Here is a 19,025-nt window from a genome sequence, read left to right on the forward strand (position 1 = left end):
AAAAATTATACACACTGTATTAAACATGTTTGTGTGAAACTATCATATCAAGAAAGCTGCAAGGGCAAAAAAGTGAACAATAGCAAGATAGTTGTAAACATATGACAGACCTCTCTTCATTCAGAAAAGTTTCATTGGACCTGATTCAGAAGTGCACGCAATGTCGATGTTGGATGCAGTGTAGAGATATTTTGCTACTGCGCCAAAGCTCCACTGTGCATGCATAGAAAGTAGTTAGAGATGTCACATAGAGGATTTATTCACAAAGTGAGTGGCAGGTAGTCTGCATGTGGGAGAGGTGGTGGGTGGCTACTAAATGCATGCTTGCCGGGTCCATTTTCTTGGTGTGCCCTAGTGAGCCTCTGTCAATTTATACTTAGCTCCAGAGACCCTAGAATCTTAGGTGAGACACTCATTCTGGGACTGCATAGGGCTAGCTCAGAGGTTCGATGTGCGACAGATGTGCCCGATGTTGTACATAAGCAGTGGATGTGAGACGTCAGAGGTGGGCATCTCTGTGCACAAGATAATGGCTGAATCATTATCATATTTTTGTAAGTCCGCTGTGTGTAGAATCACAGCAGCGATTGGCATTACGTGCCCTGCTGGACATTTTTGGCATTATGATGCTGTTTTCAAGGCAAGAGCTTAATATACAGACCACAGGCTGCTTTACATAGACCTGTTTGCTGCAGACAGACAAATAGATAGATAGATAGATAGATAGATAGATAGACAGACAGACAGACAGACAGACAGACAGACAGACAGACAGATAGACAGACAGACAGACAGACAGACAGCAGCTCAAATGTTGAATGTGAATAAAGCCCCATCACAAATAGTAATCTACTCTGGCTTACAGTATCTGAAAAAAACAACCAGATCTCCAGTCCTCCATTAGAGATTGAGGAAATTGATGAAACCACCGTGAAGTCTCAAAAGGAACATCACATAGTGTAATACTGCTATCACAGTATAATATTTATTACAGAAAGTGGAAGGACCAAGGGCAATTCCATCTTTACTATTTTACAGTACATTTTAGGTTTTGTTCAGGTATATTCATTTTTAAAGTGGGAACTCTGCTGCTGCTGTGCCAATGCCTGAATACCACATATTTTGCTTGTATTGTTATTATAAAAATCAAGCCACAGTCTGTCACTGCTATGTCACTGTCAGAATAATACACATGTTGCTTGTATTGTAATTGTAAAAATCAACCTGCAGTCTGCCTCTGCTATGCCTCTGTCAGAATGCCACACATGTTGTTTGTATTGTTTTATTATATTGTTCTTGTAAACATCAACCCTCAGGCTACCATTGCTACAGTATGTAGATGTCTAAATACTATACATATTGCTTTTATTATTATTATTATTATTATTATTATTATTATTATTATTATTATTATTATTATTAAAGAAATCAATCCAAAGTCTGCCACTGCTATTCTACAGTCAGAATGCCACGCATGTTGCTTGTTTTATCATTGTAAAATCAATCTGCAATCTGTAGATTTGAGGTAATTACAAAATTGTATGTGAATGACTATTAATAAACATTAATGCTACTAATAGTATTAGGAACAAAAAACTACAATTTACATTATTTTACCCATTTTTGACTATTTTAATGAAATCCAAATCACAATTTTTTTGAAAAGCTAAAACCAAAACCCAAACATCATATTAGTACCAAAACCCAAGACAAAACAGAGGATTGGACACACATCTTGTAACAAAAGGTACTACTGGAGTTGTTCCTGTGTAGAATGTGGGGAATTGTAGGTGGGCTCAGAGTGTCAACATCTGCATTTTCAAATATTTTAATTATTTTTTACATCCATTTCAAAGTAACATTTTTGGTTATTAATTTGGATAATCCCACTTTTTGTCTCCAACCATCTCAGCACCCCCTCAAATCTGGTGTCCAGGGCACATCCCCCCCTTAGCTTCTCCCCCCACAAGTTGTGGCCCTGCCCAATGGCAGACATGTTGTATAGGGGTATAGAGGTATTGAAATGGCATTACAAATAAATGCTAATCCAGCTTTGTCTGCTAGACAGGTATGGGTAACTTTGCATTTGTTAATTGGTTGAAGGCCATGTAATGTATTTTGTTTAGTAAACCCAACCCCAAATGATTTGTATGGAGATACCAGAGGACTAGTCTTTGATTTCCCTTTTAAGTTTCATAAAGTCAGGATTAAAAATATATATGTCCTACTAACTAGAGACAAACCCAGTGAAGAATGATAAAGTGTGGTGTCTACTGCACACAGGGAGGCTACTGCACACATTTTGCCCCTCTTTCCACTGTGGGGGATTTTTCAAAGAGCTTTGAAAAAGCCCCCACAGTAGAAAGAGGGGCAAAATGCGCCAGAGATCCGCAGTTTCTTCACTTTCAATTATCCAGCCAAGCATCACTACTAAAGCATCTACTTGATCCATTTGGTTATGGAGCATTGGCTTCTCTGTATGCAATTCTCTGGATGACAATGTACGCATATGCTTGCTGATGAGGGAGACCTGTGGCACCACACTTACCCAGGATAAGCGACGTGGCTCTGATGTTAGTCAGCCATCTGGCTGTTCAGTTACACTCCCTGAGAAGGATTATTATACGCCAGCTGTACCACATATGCCCTGAGCAGCGTACAAAACATTTGTGTTAGTGGTCATCTAGGAAACCAAGCACAGCGGTTCCTGCATTCTTAACCAGATCATTATTCCTCTATTTGAGGATTGCTTTATATCTGTGTGTGCTCCTAATACCAGACAGTGTTTATAAGCGTGGACTCAGAATACAAGTCTGACGGGTCCTCAAATCCACGAAGCCACACTATCTTCTTTTTAAGAATAGGATCACTTGCTTATAGATTTGACTGTCTAGTTATTATCGGGATACACTAAAGCTGTTCTAACAAAAGGATTTTACACTAGGAGGGATCTCCGAATGGGTGATTTCAGACTATACAAGCCAATTAGAGTGGTCATATATTGTAATTTATATGTGTGGTGCTTATATATCTTTATAGCCAATTGTTAAGGAGATATAAGCAATTTAACTCTGTATATACACAACTGAGGTTTTTATTTTAGAGGTGATCATTTGATATTATTACCTATGAAGGTCAATTAGTATTAATATGGATATTTTTATGTAATAATGCTTAAAAGTGTTTTATAAATAAATCTGTACATTTATACATATTAGATCGAGTTGTATTTAAATTTATTCTACCATTACGGATTACCATTAGGCGTTAAGCGCAGAGTATTATTATTATCCTTTATTTATATGGCGCCACAAGGGTTCCGCAGCGCATTACAATTTACATAAGCAAATGAGCACACAAGAAAACAGTTATTAACAGTACAAACAATGCAGGACAGATACATGATTAATACATTGCTGCATAACACTTAGATAAGCAGCATGGTGTCAGCAACCAAGGGTGGGGTACTGTTGTATATTAAAGTATAATCAAGTGAAGGAGAAGCACATGCTCGTGAGAGCTTACATTCTAAGGGGAGGGGGCAGACAGACAGGGGTGACACAGATGGGCTGGATACAAGGGTTACAGTATTATAACATTTATGTAAAGAGTACATTCTGGTTTCTTTTTCTGTTTATTTTTGTGTATATACGTTATATTCAGACAGAACTTGCTTAATCGTGAAATTACCGTGAAATTGTGCATTTGGGGGCAGGAACTGGGTACGGAACCACTCTGGGAGTGGGAGCTATATGGGAGTGTCATGACCGTGTATCTAAAACTCTGTACAATTCTGAGTCATGCATATGGGAAAAGAAAGCCTGTTTCTGATGGATCTCTTCCACCTAGCATGGAGCTGCAGTGGCAAACGCAGGATTTTTAAGGGGGATTTATATATATATCGCAGCAGTCCAGTAACAGACGGTCAGCACACCATCTTAAATGCAAAAAAAAGTCTTTATATAGAACAGGGCATGTATCCCACAATCAATTCCACAAGAGTATTGACGTGCAAAATCTGCATAAAGTGCATTCTCAAAAAGGAAAAATTATTTTCCATATCATCATTAAGGCACATAGTACTCATCACTCCATATGAAGATCAGGGTGATTAGCCCAATGCCCTACAGCCGTCTCGGTGCACCCAGGTACCTTCTTCCTGGGGCAGCATGTTCAACAACAAGCCATCTCTGCTTAATATACTTATCTGGCCACCTGTTTACTCCCACAATCATCCTCCAAACATGTGCTCACCTGTGTAATGCTGCCAGCCACATAGAACCTCAATCCAGGCTGCATCGTATCACCGGAAGTGGCATACTCTAGGACTTCCTCTAAATTGAAACGCAAGCTGTAGCCTGTGTAACCAAGCAACTTCAGCCCGATAAACAGGCAACAACGCGTACACTCCGTAACCGGAAGTGCTACGCTATAAAATCATGGCTAGCGTTGCTAAGCATCCAAATTTGGCATTGTTTACAAACAAATTCTACTTTTAGCATAATGAAACATCACACAGTTAGAACGCATGATGTCATGGGGAAAGGGGAGACAAACAGGTGAACAGGCTTCATATACTATATACATGCAATACACTAATGTAAAAATGAAAAAAAAATACACACAAAAAATACATTGGCACAAGGTCATTGCTGATTTCTGCTGTGTGTGAAATAATTTTTTGTGGAAAACGCATATACAACATTGTGCACAATGCATACAATGTGCTAGGCAAAGTAGAAACATTTTTCTAGGAAATTTTTCAGCAATTTTTCTAGGAAATTTCGGAAATTTGATAATTACTTTGCCTGGGAGTCACTTACAGTAGTCTACCAGGACAACCTTACGAAGTTTGTTATCCTGAAACTTCCTAAAACTAAGAGAGCCAAGGAATGGGCTTGTAGTTTGACATTCTCACTCTTGTTTGAGTGACTATCCATCCTCCAGTCAGACAATGGAAGGGAGTTTGCAAATAGGGCTTTGTTATGTGCTGCATATGTTATGTCAATGGCAGTATTCCTGTCGACATGATAATCCTAGCACTATCATGTCAACCCTAGTAAAATGCTAAATTAAACATTTTATCGGTGTTGGCATTATTACTTTAAACATGTTGTTAAAGCAGCATGTTTACAATTATATTGCAGACTCTGTTAAAAAGCTTTACTTAGCAATTTACCAGGGCTGACTATATGGTGCTCATATTATTGCTTTGGTAAGGACGGTGTCTGTCAACAATGTTCTTGTTGACATTATGGCTTCATACTGAAAATAGCATCTATCACTTTTCCTTAAGCATTTAGGCATTGTGCAAAATGCTTAGATTTCCTATATATTTTATAATACGTTATAAATGGTTCTACTTTGTATTGGGGTGAGCGGGTTCGGATTTCTGAAATCCGAACCCCCCGAGCCACTCGGATCCGAGGCCGATCCGAGTCAGGCTCGACTTTTCCCGCCTGACTCGGATCTGAAATCGAGACAAAACGTCATCATCCCGCTTTCCGGGTCTCACGGGTTTTGGATCCTATATAAGGTACCCGCGTCGGCGCCATTTTCTCACTCGGCTGTGGACAGTGAAGAGGGGGGGTGGGAGTTAGGGCTGGCTGGGCTGTGTAGTGTAGTGTAGTGTAGTGCAGTGTAGTGTTGTGCTGTGCTGCTGTTGTCCATAGGGGCTGTGTCCACTCCCTCAAAGTCCATAGGGGCTGGCTGGACTGTGTTGTGCAGTCAGTTGTCCATAGGGAATGTGTCCACTCCAAAGTCCTGAGCAGTGTCCCAGTCCTAAAGGGGTGCTGTAGTGTTGTCCAGGGGTTGCTTTGTCCATCAGGGGTGCTCCCCCCAAGTGCAAAAAAAATATATATTTTTTCTGTGTTTGTGAATTGTGTGCACTGTGGCTGCACGTGCATCAACAAAGGAGCAGCGCCAAGCGTGCGCCTGTGTCCTATTAGTAAAGGGCCGGCTGGCTTGTCCATTAAAGGGTGCTGTAACCCCCAAAGTACACTCCAAACAAAATAGAAATATATTTTCTGTGTTTGTGAATTGTGTGCACTGTGGCTGCACGTGCATCAACAAAGGAGCAGCGCCAAGCGTGTGCCTGTGTCCCATAAGTAAAGGGCCGGCTGGCTTGTCCATTAGAGGGTGCTGTAACCCGCAAAGTACACTCCAAACAAAATAAAAAAATATTTTCTGTGTTTGTGAATTGTGTGCGCAGTAGCCGCACGTGCATCAACAAAGTAGTGCCAAGCGTGCGCCTGTGTCATAAGTAAAGGGCCGGCTGGCTTGACCATTAAAGGGTGCTGTAACCCCCAAAGTACACTCCAAACAAAATAAAAAAATATTTTCTGTGTTTGTGAATTGTGTGCGCAGTAGCCGCACGTGCATCAACAAAGTAGTGCCAAGCGTGCGCCTGTGTCATAAGTAAAGGGCCAGCTGGCTTGACCGTTAAAGGGTGCTGTAACCCCCAAAGTACACTCCAAACAAAATAAAAAAATATTTTTGTGTTTGTGAATTGTGTGCGCAGTAGCCGCACGTGCATCAACAAAGTAGTGCCAAATGTGCGCCTGTGTCATAAGTAAAGGGCCGGCTGGCTTGACCATTAAAGGGTGCTGTAACCCCCAAAGTACACTCCAAACAAAATAAAAAAATATTTTCTGTGTTTGTGAATTGTGTGCGCAGTAGCCACACGTGCATCAACAAAGTAGTGCCAAGCGTGCGCCTGTGTCATAAGTAAAGGGCCAGCTGGCTTGACCGTTAAAGGGTGCTGTAACCCCCAAAGTACACTCCAAACAAAATAAAAAAATATTTTTGTGTTTGTGAATTGTGTGCGCAGTAGCCGCACGTGCATCAACAAAGTAGTGCCAAATGTGCGCCTGTGTCATAAGTAAAGGGCCGGCTGGCTTGACCTTTAAAGGGTGCTGTAACCCCCAAAGTACACTCCAAACAAAATAAAAAAATATTTTCTGTGTTTGTGAATTGTGTGCGCAGTAGCCACACGTGCATCAACAAAGTAGTGCCAAGCGTGCGCCTGTGTCGTAAGTAAAGGGCCGGCTGGCTTGACCGTTAAAGGGTGCTGTAACCCCCAAAGTACACTCTAAACAAAATAAAAAAAATATTTTCTGTTTGTGAATTGTGTGCGCAGTAGCCGCACGTGCATCTACAAAGTAGTGCCAAGCGTGCGCCTGTGTCATAAGTAAAGGGCCAGCTGGCTTGACCATTAAAGGGTGCTGTAACCCCCAAAGTAAACTCCAAACAAAATAAAAAAATATTTTCTGTGTTTGTGAATTGTGTGCACTGTGGCTGCACGTGTATCAACAAAGGAGCAGCGCCAAGCGTGCGCCTGTGTCCCATAAGTAAAGAGCCGGCTGGCTCATTTCTTAAAGGGTGGTGTAACCCACAAAGTGCACTACTCTCCAGCAAAAATAAAAAAATATTTTCTGTGTTTGTGTGCGCCTTAGCCGCACGTATATATCAAATCAATATAACATAAATGGAGGACCAAACATTCTCCGATTAAAAATAAAATAGGGAAAGATCAAGAACCACTTCCTCCTAGTGCTGAAGCTGCTGCCACTAGTCATGACATAGACGATAAGATGCCATCAACGTCGTCTGCCAAGGCCGATGCCCAATGTCATACATGCAATCCCAAATGACAAAGTTCAGGAAAATGTCCTTAAAAAAAACATTTAAATCATCTGAAGAGAGCCGTAAACTTGCCAATATGCCATTTATGACACGGAGTGGCAAGGAACGGCTAAGGTCTTTCCATATGACTAGTGTGTGTCATACTAGTATGACTAGTATGTTCATGACTAGTGGTTCAGCTTCACATGACGATGGAAGCCCTCCTCCCGCTAAAAAAATCAAATGAGTTAAGCTGGCAAAAGCACAGCAAAGAACTGTGCATTCTAAGAAGATATCTCAAATCCCCAAGGAGAGTCCAAGTATGGTGGCGGTTGCAATGCCTGACCTTCCCAGCACTGGACGGGAATAGGTGCCTCTTTCCACCATTTGCACGCTCCCTGAAAGTGCTGAAAGGAGCACCCACAGTCCACTTGCTGATATGCAAATTGAAGATGTCACTGTTGAAGTACAACAGGATAAGGATACTGGTGTAGCTGGCGCTGAGGAGGAAGTTGGCGAGGAGGATTCTGATGGAGATGTGGTTTGTTTAAATTAGGCTCCGGGGGAGACAGTTGTTGTCCGTGGGATGAAAAAGCATATCACGGTCATGCCTGGGCAGAAGACCAAACATTCAACCTCTTTGGTCTGGCAATATTTCTATCCAAATCCGGACAACAACTGTCTTGCCATATGTACCATATGTAAAGGTGAAATAAGTAGGGGTAGGGACGTTAACCACCTAGGAACATCCTCCCTTATACGGCACCTGCAGCGCATTCATAAAAAGTTACTGTCAAGTTCAGAAACTTTGGCTAAGACCGTAAGCAGTCCAGGGACACCTAAATCATTTTGTCCTGTTGTATCCAAGTGCCTGCAAACCACACCATCAACTCCCTCCTCGTCAATTTCCTCCTTAGTCAGGATAGGAAGTAGTCCTGCAGCTCATGTCACTGGCATGACTGACTCTCCTATCTGGGATTCCTCGGGAGGATCCTGCATTGCTACGCCTCCTGCTGCCGCTGCTGCTGTTGCTACTGCTGGGAGTCATTCATCATCCCAGAGAGAAAGTAGGAACACCACTACTTTTACTAAACAATTGACCCTCCAACAGTCCTTAGCAAGGAGGATGAAGTACGACAGCAGTCATCCTGAAGCAAAACATATAACTGAGGCCTTGACTGCTATGTTGGTGTTAGATGTGCCTCCGGTATCCACCATTAGTGCAGTGGAATTTAGACAATTGATGGAGGTAGTGTGTCCCCGGTTCCAAATCCCTTCTAGGTTCCACTTCACTAGGCAGGCGATACCGAGACTGTACAGAAACGTCAGAAAAAGTGTCCTCAGTATCCTGAAAAATGCCATTGTACCCAATGTCCACTTAACCACGGACATGTGGACAAGTGGAACAGGGCAGACTAAGGACTATATGACTGTGACAGCCCACTGGGTAGATGTATCACCATACGCAGCAACAGCAGCAGCGTCACCAGTAGCAGCATCTCAGAAATGCCAGCTCGTTCCAAGGCAGACTACGCTGTGTATCACTGGTTTCAGTAAGAGGTACACCGCCGACAACCTCTTAGAGAAACTGAGGGAAATCATCGCCCAGTGGCTTACCCCACTTAGACTCTCCTGGGGATTTGTGATATCTGACAATGCCACCAATATTGTGCGGGCATTACATCTGGGGGAATTCCAGCATGTCCCATGTTTTGCTCACACAATAAACTTGGTGATGCAGAATTTTCGGAAAAGCGACAGGGGCGTGCAGGAGACGCTTTGCGTGGCCCGAAAAATTTCTGGCCACTTTCGCCATTCAGCGACTGCGTGCCGAAGACTGGAGCACCAGCAAACACTCTTGAACCTGCCCTGCCATCACCTGAAGCAAGAGGTTGTGACGCGGTGGAACTCAACCCTCTATATGCTTCAGAGGATGGAGGAGCAGCAAAAGGCCATTCAAGCCTATACATCCACCTATGACATAGGCAAAGGAAGGGGTATGCACCTGACTCAAGCGCAGTGAAGAATGATTTCCGTGTTGTGCAAGGTTCTCCAGCAATTCGAACTTGCCACATGTGAAGTCAGTTCAGACACTGCCAGCTTGAGTCAGGTCATTCCCCTCATCAGGATTTTGCAGAAGCAGCTGGAGAAAGTGAAGGAGGAGCTAAGACGGAGCAATTCCGCTCGGCATGTGGGACTTGTGGATGAAGCCCTTCATTCGCTTTGCCAGGATTCCAGGGTGGTCAATCTGTTGATATCAGACCACTACATTTTGGCCACCATGCTCGATCCTAGGTTTAAAGCCTATGTGGTGTCTCTCTTTCCGGCTGACACAAGCCTGCAGAGGTGGAATGACCTGCTGGTGAAAACACTGTCAGCTGAAGCGGAACGTGACACGTAAACAGCTCCTTCTTCATTTTCTCCCGCAACTGGGGCTGCCAGGAAAAAACATAGGTATCCTAAGCAACCCGCTGGTTGTCATTCAGGGCAGGCAGGACCAAGTTTGGACATCTGGTCCGGACTGAAGGACCTGGCAACAATTTCTGACATGTCTACTGTCACTACATATGATACTGTCACCATTGACAAAATGGTGGAGGATAACATCGGTGACAGCATCCAAGTAGGCATGTCAGACAGTCCATACCTGTTCTGGCAGGAAAAAGAGGCAATTTGGAGGCCCCTGTACAAACTGGCTCTATTTTACCTGAGTTGCCCCCCCTCCAGTGTGTACTCCAAAAGAGTGTTTAATGCAGCTGGGAACCTTGTCAGCAAAAGGCGTAGGAGGTTACTTCCACAAAATGTGGAAAAGACGATGTTCATCAAAATGAATTATCAACTAATCCATGGAGACCAGCCTCCAGAACATACAGAGGGACCTGTGGTAGTGGATTCCAGCGGGGACGAGTTAATACTCTGTGAGGATGAGGATGTACACAACACTGAAGAGGGTGAGGAATTGGTGGATGAGGAGGATGAGGACGACATCTTGCCTCCGTAGAGCCAGTTTGTGCAGGGACAGATTAATTGCCAGCTTGTTTTGTGGGGGCCCAAACGAACCAATCATTTCAGCAACAGTTGTGTGGCAGACCCTGGCATTGAAATTATTGGTGTTTTAAAGTGTGCATGTCCTGTTTATACAGCATAAGGGTGGGTGGGAGGGCCCAAGGACAATTCCATCTTGCACCTCTTTTTTTTCTTTGCATTATGTACAGTTTGGGGCCTAGTTTTTCAAACTGCCATCCTGTCTGCCACTGCAGTATCACTCCTAGTTGGGCCACGTGTTTGTGCCGCCCACTCGTGTCGCTTAGCATAGTCATCCAGCTAACTCGGTGCAACCTTTTGGACATAAAAACACTATTGTGAGGTGTGAGGTGTTCAGAATAGACTGGAAATGAGTGGAAATTAAGGTTATTGAGGTTAATAATAGCATAGGAGCAGAAAAAACAACACATTCTGTGATTTTAGCTGTTTTTATGCTTTTTTTAAAAAAAAAACAGATCCAAAACACAAAACCCAGAACCCAAAACACCGAAGTGTGGTTTTGGCAAAACCAATCCAGATCCAAAACACGAAGAAAGATCCAGATCCAAAACCAAAACACCAAACACGAAAAGTGGCCGGTGCACACCCCTACTTTGTATATATGTTTAAAATTGAATAGTTGTACTGTACTATGTATATGTAATGTGTATAATTGAATTATAATGACCTTTATGATATACATATTAATGTAGGGTCAAAAACAACTTAAGCATTACTTGATTTTACATATTTTACATATTATTTACCATTTTTAGTGAAATCCAGCTCCAATTCCAAAGTCTAAATGAAAACACATGAAGGTGAGTTTGCCAAAACCAAAACACGAAGATGGTTATATGCCTGAATGAAATATCTGCTTTCTAGTGAAATAAAAATTGCACTTGTTGTTGATCTAATTTTTTTTGCACATGTGGAGTATTAAACGTGAAATACAGTAATAGATATTATGAAATCCAAACATTTCTGGGAGTTCTTCTAGACACCTGGGAGAGCAATGAAACATTCTGGATTTCACCCACCCCTAGTGAGCTGGTTGGGATGGGATAATGTAATTCACTGTATCACATCCCCTGCTTGTTCTCTTCACATAACTATCAACAGTACTTTGCTAGATTTACAGTAAGTATGAAGAATTGCCTGCATTACTCCAACTGCACCCATCAAGTGAAGTCTACAAATTAAAAACTGTCTCCTTCCCCTCTTTGTATGTGTGTGCATCTGTGCCCACCCCTTTTGTATGAGCATGTGCCTTTCACTATCCTCCTTTGTGTGTGTATCTCCAGTTTTGTATGAACACATCTGTATGCTGTTTTATTCCTTGAATAACAAAAAATTTAATGTATATATTTTTTAATAAATATATATTAATTGTATTTTTTATTTTTCTCCATCTTCGTGGAAATGAAACCATATATCTGGCAATCTTGCACAAATACTGGCCTAATGAAGTGGTAAGCTAATTTTTACTGCTTTGTACCATTATCGGCATATATTTTTTAATAAAATACAGAAATAAATTACCTTTTTATCACCATGATTAGCAGCAATAAACTCATTTTACATATAGCCACAAAAGGACTGTTTATAATAAACAAATTCCTATAACTTCCTATAAATTTTTGAAGAGGGCAGTATTGGGCTGATCTGCAGGATTATTATACACACCAGTAGTGTATACTACATAATTGATTGACATTTACAAATACCTGCGGATTACACCAAGATATCTAAACTGGATGTAATTTTATTATCAAGGAATTGAAAGATATTCAAATTGATTTATTCGCTAGTGTGATCTATATTATCTTACACATCTTTAGTCGATTGATGCAAGATTTTTAGAACTATATTGATGATTCAATGTATCATGTAACAATCTACAGTATAGGATCTTATGCTATGTATTTTTATATAATAAAAATTTGTATTTATGCATTTTTGATCGAGTCCTCACTATTTTAGAGAAACATTTTCATTTTTGTATCTTTCTGCCATCTCACACATTGTATTTATCATCCATTAGCGCAGAGGTACCATATAATTTTTCTCTTTTTAGTGTTTGAATTTGGAATGAGCTTGTCACAGGCTCATTCAAATCTCTGCAGCTGATGTATTTGTTAATCACATTAGATAGTCACTTATTCAAATTCCATCTGCGCTGGAGTTTCTTTGATTAATATACAATTTGAAGACAAGAGGAATAAATTAGATAATTAGCATAAATATGTGTATTAGCGTCACATATAAATGAAAACTAATGTCAGCAAGGAAAATAAATGAAGCTTGTAATGATAAAGTGAATGCTCTCAAAATCAAGATTTAAATAGCACCATGAACTTGAGAACTTATGTGTTCTTACAAAGAGGAGAGAAAGCAGACTCTTTTTTATGGGGCACTCTTATTGATTTGTATGATTCAGCTGAAATATAACCTTTATTAATGTATTAGTTAAAATGAATGAGTCAAAACATTATTTAGACAAACTATGTTAATAATTATGCTCGGGGTATACACAGCAAAATTTTTGTTAAAAAAACTTCAGATCCGCAAATATCACTTGACGTGAGTTAAGTTCTCTCATAAATAATGTGGCTACCCAATTCTGCCACTCCTACTAATCATCAAATGTATAGGTAGGACATGCAAGCAACAGCAAATTTTGAGTTCCATGTAAATGCACCCACATATTATAAATTGCGTATTAAATTCAAAAGAAAAAAACTCAAAGAAAAATCCATTAGTACAAAACCCTTCAGTCCAGCAGTAAATCATATATGCCGATGGAGCAAGTCTGATTTATGTCATATCACAAAACCATGTAATGGACACATAGTTCGAACCTGGTTTATCACATTCTTTAAATATACTCTGTGACTTTTTATACTTGTGACATGTATCACTTTTGCTGGTAAGTGAATAACTAGTGTTCTCAGTATATTATCATAGGATTTAATCCTGTTTATAGGAACACAATAACCACATCCATATATCAATTATAAAAATGAGCTGCGGTGTTAGATCTCTGAGCACCGGTGTCATATGTATCAATTTATACAGAGAAAGCATGTGTTTGTGCATCAGTGCTAAATCCTCCAACTACTGTCTGTATATCAATTGGCACTATTATTAGTAATGCTGGCCATACACGCTACAATTATCGGGACGATCCGCCCGATATCGGCGGATTGCCACGATAATTGTAGCGTGTGGGGGGGCGACCGAGGGTTAAATATTGCTCGGTCGGGCATGCTGGATTGTCCAGCATGCCCGTCTGATGTGATATTACCCGGTAAACTGTCGGCCGCATCGGGCAGTGTATGCCCAGCGCAGCCGACAGACAGACATTTCCTGTGTTCCTTCCTACGGAAGGAACAGGGAAATGTCTCCTCCCCCGGGGGCGGAGCGCGGATGTCGGGCTATACACTGTGACATTTCTCTCACAGTGTATACCGGCAACATCTGCGGCTGGCAGCCGGCCAGATAAAATGTCTGTCGGTCTGACAGACATTTTATCTTGCTGTGTATGCCCAGTATAAGTGAATAAAGGGAAAAGGAAATAACAACCTCCACTCTCATGACATCTGATCTAATCTCAGCATGCCCGTGGATATAAACATAACGTCAGAATATAAAACATCAAACCACACATGCTAATGAGTGCTCTAATTGAGATAGGACTCTCAGAGCTCTCGGTTCCTGTATCACATGAGATTAATGCTTGTTTTGTGGGTGTAGGTATTGGAACAAATGCATATCACATCTAATAAGTCGCAGTGTCATTTACCTTAGCTGGGACCAGCCGACATGGGAACCACCCCTGCAGACACTGCGACTTATTAGACAGTGATAGGCATTTGTTCCTATACCTACACGTAAATGGAAAAAGTTAATGTGTGTTGGCAAAGGAGGGAGTCAAAATTGGTGAAGAGAAAATGGGTGTTTGAGGACTGGGAGGAGATAAGGTTTTGGAAACACAACTTCTAAAATATAATATGCCAGTTTTGGTAATATAATAGCATGCAATAGGTCATATTGGCAATGTGAAATGCAAAATATTCGGCCTCTGCAGTTTCAGTATTTCAGCTGCTTTCAATCTTATTATTATTATTATTATTATTATTATTATTATTATTATTATTATTATTATTATTAATTTACATGGCACCACAAATGTTCCGCAGTGCCTTACAATAACATAAATAAATGACTAGCGACTTACAATACAAAGCAGGACACGGACATGGATATTAAACATTATGAGTTATTAAATAAGGATTGTTCTGTTTTGACCTGAACTTACACAATAGGATATCAAATAATATACATACAGTACTGAGGTATTAAAATATTGTCTGACAAGGCACAAAAGATGTATAATTTAAAAATGATAATTAAACCAATACACCACTAATGAAATGATACTCACATTAGACCTTTCATATAAAGTTATAATACATATTTATTATTTTACATAATGTTATTTAGTATTTTAGATCAGAAAAATGTATTCAAAAATTTAAGTCATTGGGTACTATTGTATCTATAGTATATTAATCCACTGAAAGGTCAACTGTGCTATAACTCTGTGTAACTTGCATATGTGTTTCTATTGCTTTGTTAGTAATAACCAGTAATCTATACTTATAATAAAGTTGTAATGGTTGTGTCTGTACATAGATTTTTTGTGGAGAAATGTACTCTTTGGGACTGTGCATGAACTATGGATTAAAAAAAAAAAATCACAAATTTTCTTTGTCTGACTGTTCATTTTGGCCCCATGTTAAAACTCTTGAATTAATTTGGATTGCATTTTCAATATTGTATAGCTTAGTCATCTAGAAAAAATGAGTTTTTAATCGAACTTTGCTACTTTCTGAGAAATAGGATTAAATGTAGTTGGACTCTATAATTTTATGCAAGAACAAGACTTACTCTCAATCAATTGTTTTTACATGTTTTTCTTATCAACCGCATTGTATCTATTTTTACTTAATTAACTCACTTTACTTAATTAACTTATTTTACTTAAATTCTTTATTTTTACTATTCTACAATATTTTTTTTTCCCCACATAGTGCATATCAGTATTATTCTTCTCTGTGCGCCATTTAAGCCATATATTCTTGATATCAGCATTTAAGGTAGAACTAGGGTATTTAAAACCAATACACCAAAATTTATTTCTTCTTCCCGCCCACCACACTATATGCATAATGGGCAAAAGATGAGGAGCGCAGTAGACCATATAATACCCCATGTCATTGCATTAGGCCAACAAACTTCTCATACTCATATTTTCATTTTCAATTATGATGAAATATTTACATTGTTCAAAACACAATTTAAAACATTAAAATAAAATATTAAATTATGAAATTACAGATCCATTATCCTTTTAAAATGTCCAATAAATCCTCATTAGCTGTCTTGACACTTAACAAACTAAGGTATAAAAAAGTATGTTACAAAGTTAAATATTCCTTCTTATTATATAATTTACAGTACTTGACACTGTAGATTTAACATTTCCCTAATTTACAGCTTAAAAGTCTGGGAATCAAAATATCAGTCTACAAAAACATAGTTTAGAAAAAATATGAATTCTGTGAACTGGCATACATTCCCAACTTTTTATGTGCCTTACCTTCTTTTAAGTTGTTAGTGTCACTTGTCACTCCTCACATCTGGCCAAATACTGAAGTATAAGGAAGAACAAATAGTCTGTTTAAAACATTTCACCAATCTGTATTGTAGCCACACCTGACAGGAGAAATAGTACATAATGAATAGGAGCCTAAGGCATTTGTTTAGAGAATGTAGGATAGATCTAATAATATTACATGAAAAAGACTCTGACCATCATTTAAAAGTCTCAAATTTCTCACAGAACCCTAAAGCCAACCTATTACATAGTTATCTCCTCAGTAACCTAACAAGTATGTGTTGGGTGTTACTTTTCATACGGAGGCACAGAGATTCCTGAGGAGCCTTATTTTCTCTACAGTTTCTCTCTCTCTCTCTGGGGTATATTTACTAAAGTGAAGGTTTTTAGAAGTGGAGATGTTGCCGATAGCAAACAATCAGATTCTACTTAACATATATCTAGCCCCTTCTAGAAGATAATAGCTAGAATCTGATTGGTTGCTATGGGCAACATCTCCATTTCTAAAACTCCATTTATCTTTCTCACAACCTCCATATAGAGCATTTGAAAAATTTTTTTATTTTTTATTTTGAATATTTACAAAATAAATACTTTTATCTACATTTTTATGTTCATTCTCATCACAATATAATCAATGACACTTTTTCTTTAGTGTTTTAGGGCTCTATTTATTAACATTATTTTTACTAAAATAAAGTGAAAAAGGCTGTTTTCACACCCTTTTCACATTATTTTAGTATCACCTATAGTTATTACAGGGAAATTGTAGTAGAATTCATAACATTCTACTCCAACCCCTAAGTATCACTTATTTTTAGTAAGCAGATCGCATTTCCCATAATTGCAATGGGAAATGCGATCTGACCAAAGTTACTAAAAATAAATTGTAAAAGAATACCGGGGAAAGCCCTGTGATAATAACACCACCTGGAGGTGGCATTATCCAGGGTCTCCCCCCTGTTACTGGGCTCCTACTCTGCTCTAAAAGGCAGAGCAGAGCCAGGAGCCGGTCCCAGTGATCAGCTGTGTGATCTAAACAGACCACACACTGATCTCTGCTAAAAAAAAAATTGTAAAAAAAATATTTACTTACCTGACTCCATGGACCGGTGATCGGGGCTTTGGTGATGACTCCCCTCTGGTCAGCTGGTCTCCCATGGCGCACTGGGGACCGGTCATCAGGTGATCGGGTCCCAGTGCAGTATGGGATATCAGCTGACTGGAGGCATGGAAGACATCACCGGAGCACTGATGACTGCAGGTAAGTGCTATTAAGGGAGGGGGGGTTGCAGGGGGGTAGCGGGGGGTCTGTGATCATGGGGGTGGGGCTTAGCACCAGGGGGTAGCAGCTGCAGTGGGTCAGCGCATACGTGGGCACTTTGTCACGGTATTTTTTGCGAAAATACAATGACTAGTGTGCAGAGGGATTTGCAGGGACAGAGCTTTATCACAAGCTCTGTCCCTGCAACGGGTTTGTAGTAAATCCCTGTGATATTGCCTGAATTTGCAATGCGAATTCAGTCGATAATATCACACTACAATCTGCATTACAAAAGTAAATAGAGCCCTTAGTGTTAAAAAATAAGGATAGTTTTAATTGTTTGATTGACTTGGCTATTTTCAACCAATTAACTAACCACCACAATTATACAGTGTAAGCACCAGAAGCATATTTACTTTTTATTTTGAACCACTGAGGAAGTTGGTCTTGGAACAACAAATTGTGTGACACACTTGAAATTAGTTAAACTATACATAGATAGTGCTTTTCCACATAAACCTTTTTGCCATAATATGGCCCCTACTCACAGTATCAGACTCCTTATAATAACAGAGCACACAAATATTCAATCTGAAGTCATTATAGGAAGCTCATCACTTACTGCTATATTTTTTTTATGGAAACATAAATGACTTACCTTGATCCTAGAGAGGTCAGGGGCAAACAAAGGATTATTAAAGGGGGGGGGTTTCTAGTAATACATATTACAATGTAGCTTTATACATGGGGTTCTGAGTACCCAGAACCCTCACCCCACATTGGGGAAAGTGAGCACCACATATTTATCTCATCTTTGAACCATGAATTGTATAGCAACAGGTAAGCTTGTGTAATTGGATTGTTAGCCAGATAACTGGCTTTAATCACTATTATTGTCCTTTAGTCTAAAGATGAGATAAGAATGTTTTTTAAAAAATAATTGATGTTTGCTATTAATGCATTATAGTCTTATATGTACACATTGTTTCAATTTGTGCATTTGATCTGGTATATATAAAAACTTAAATGTGTTGAATTCCATATTTATATTATGTACTTTAGATATTATTTAGATATTATTAAATTGCATTTATTATATTTTATATACAGGCATGTCAATGGTCTTTTGTTTTAGCCTACAAAGATTATAGAGGCTATTAATTAGAACAGTACCTTTATATTTGTATTATTTAATACTCCTGCCGCCAGCCAGTACAGCTTTAAATATTAGGCTATTTAAAAATAAAATTAGCTATCTGCTGTTATTAGGCTGTCACATTCCTTTAAAGAGCAACTTTATGCACGTTCTAGCCCAGAACCTCTATATAACATTACTGCAGATTTTTTTAACCCTGACTGTGCTGGGGATTCTGGCAGTTTGTTGCTAATACAGCAGAATTATACCCCTTTTTGCCCCAGAGCTAAAACCCG

The 19,025-nt window shown here is 39.5% G+C and overlaps 1 long non-coding RNA gene across 1 annotated transcript in view; it reads right to left on the reverse strand.

Moving 5' to 3' along the window:
- Window positions 1-16,399, reverse strand: part of LOC148511543 (uncharacterized) — a 58,163-nt gene extending 41,764 nt beyond the window's left edge. The window contains exon 1 of the long non-coding RNA XR_015868719.1: window positions 16,313-16,399. This is a non-coding gene — a long non-coding RNA (uncharacterized LOC148511543). The remainder of the gene's footprint in view (window positions 1-16,312) is intronic.
- Window positions 16,400-19,025: the final 2,626 nt, after the last annotated feature.

The sequence above is a fragment of the Taudactylus pleione genome, unplaced genomic scaffold, assembly GCF_031769625.1.
Source record: "Taudactylus pleione unplaced genomic scaffold, aTauple2 ptg000305l, whole genome shotgun sequence".
Classification (NCBI taxonomy): Eukaryota; Metazoa; Chordata; class Amphibia; order Anura; family Myobatrachidae; genus Taudactylus; species Taudactylus pleione.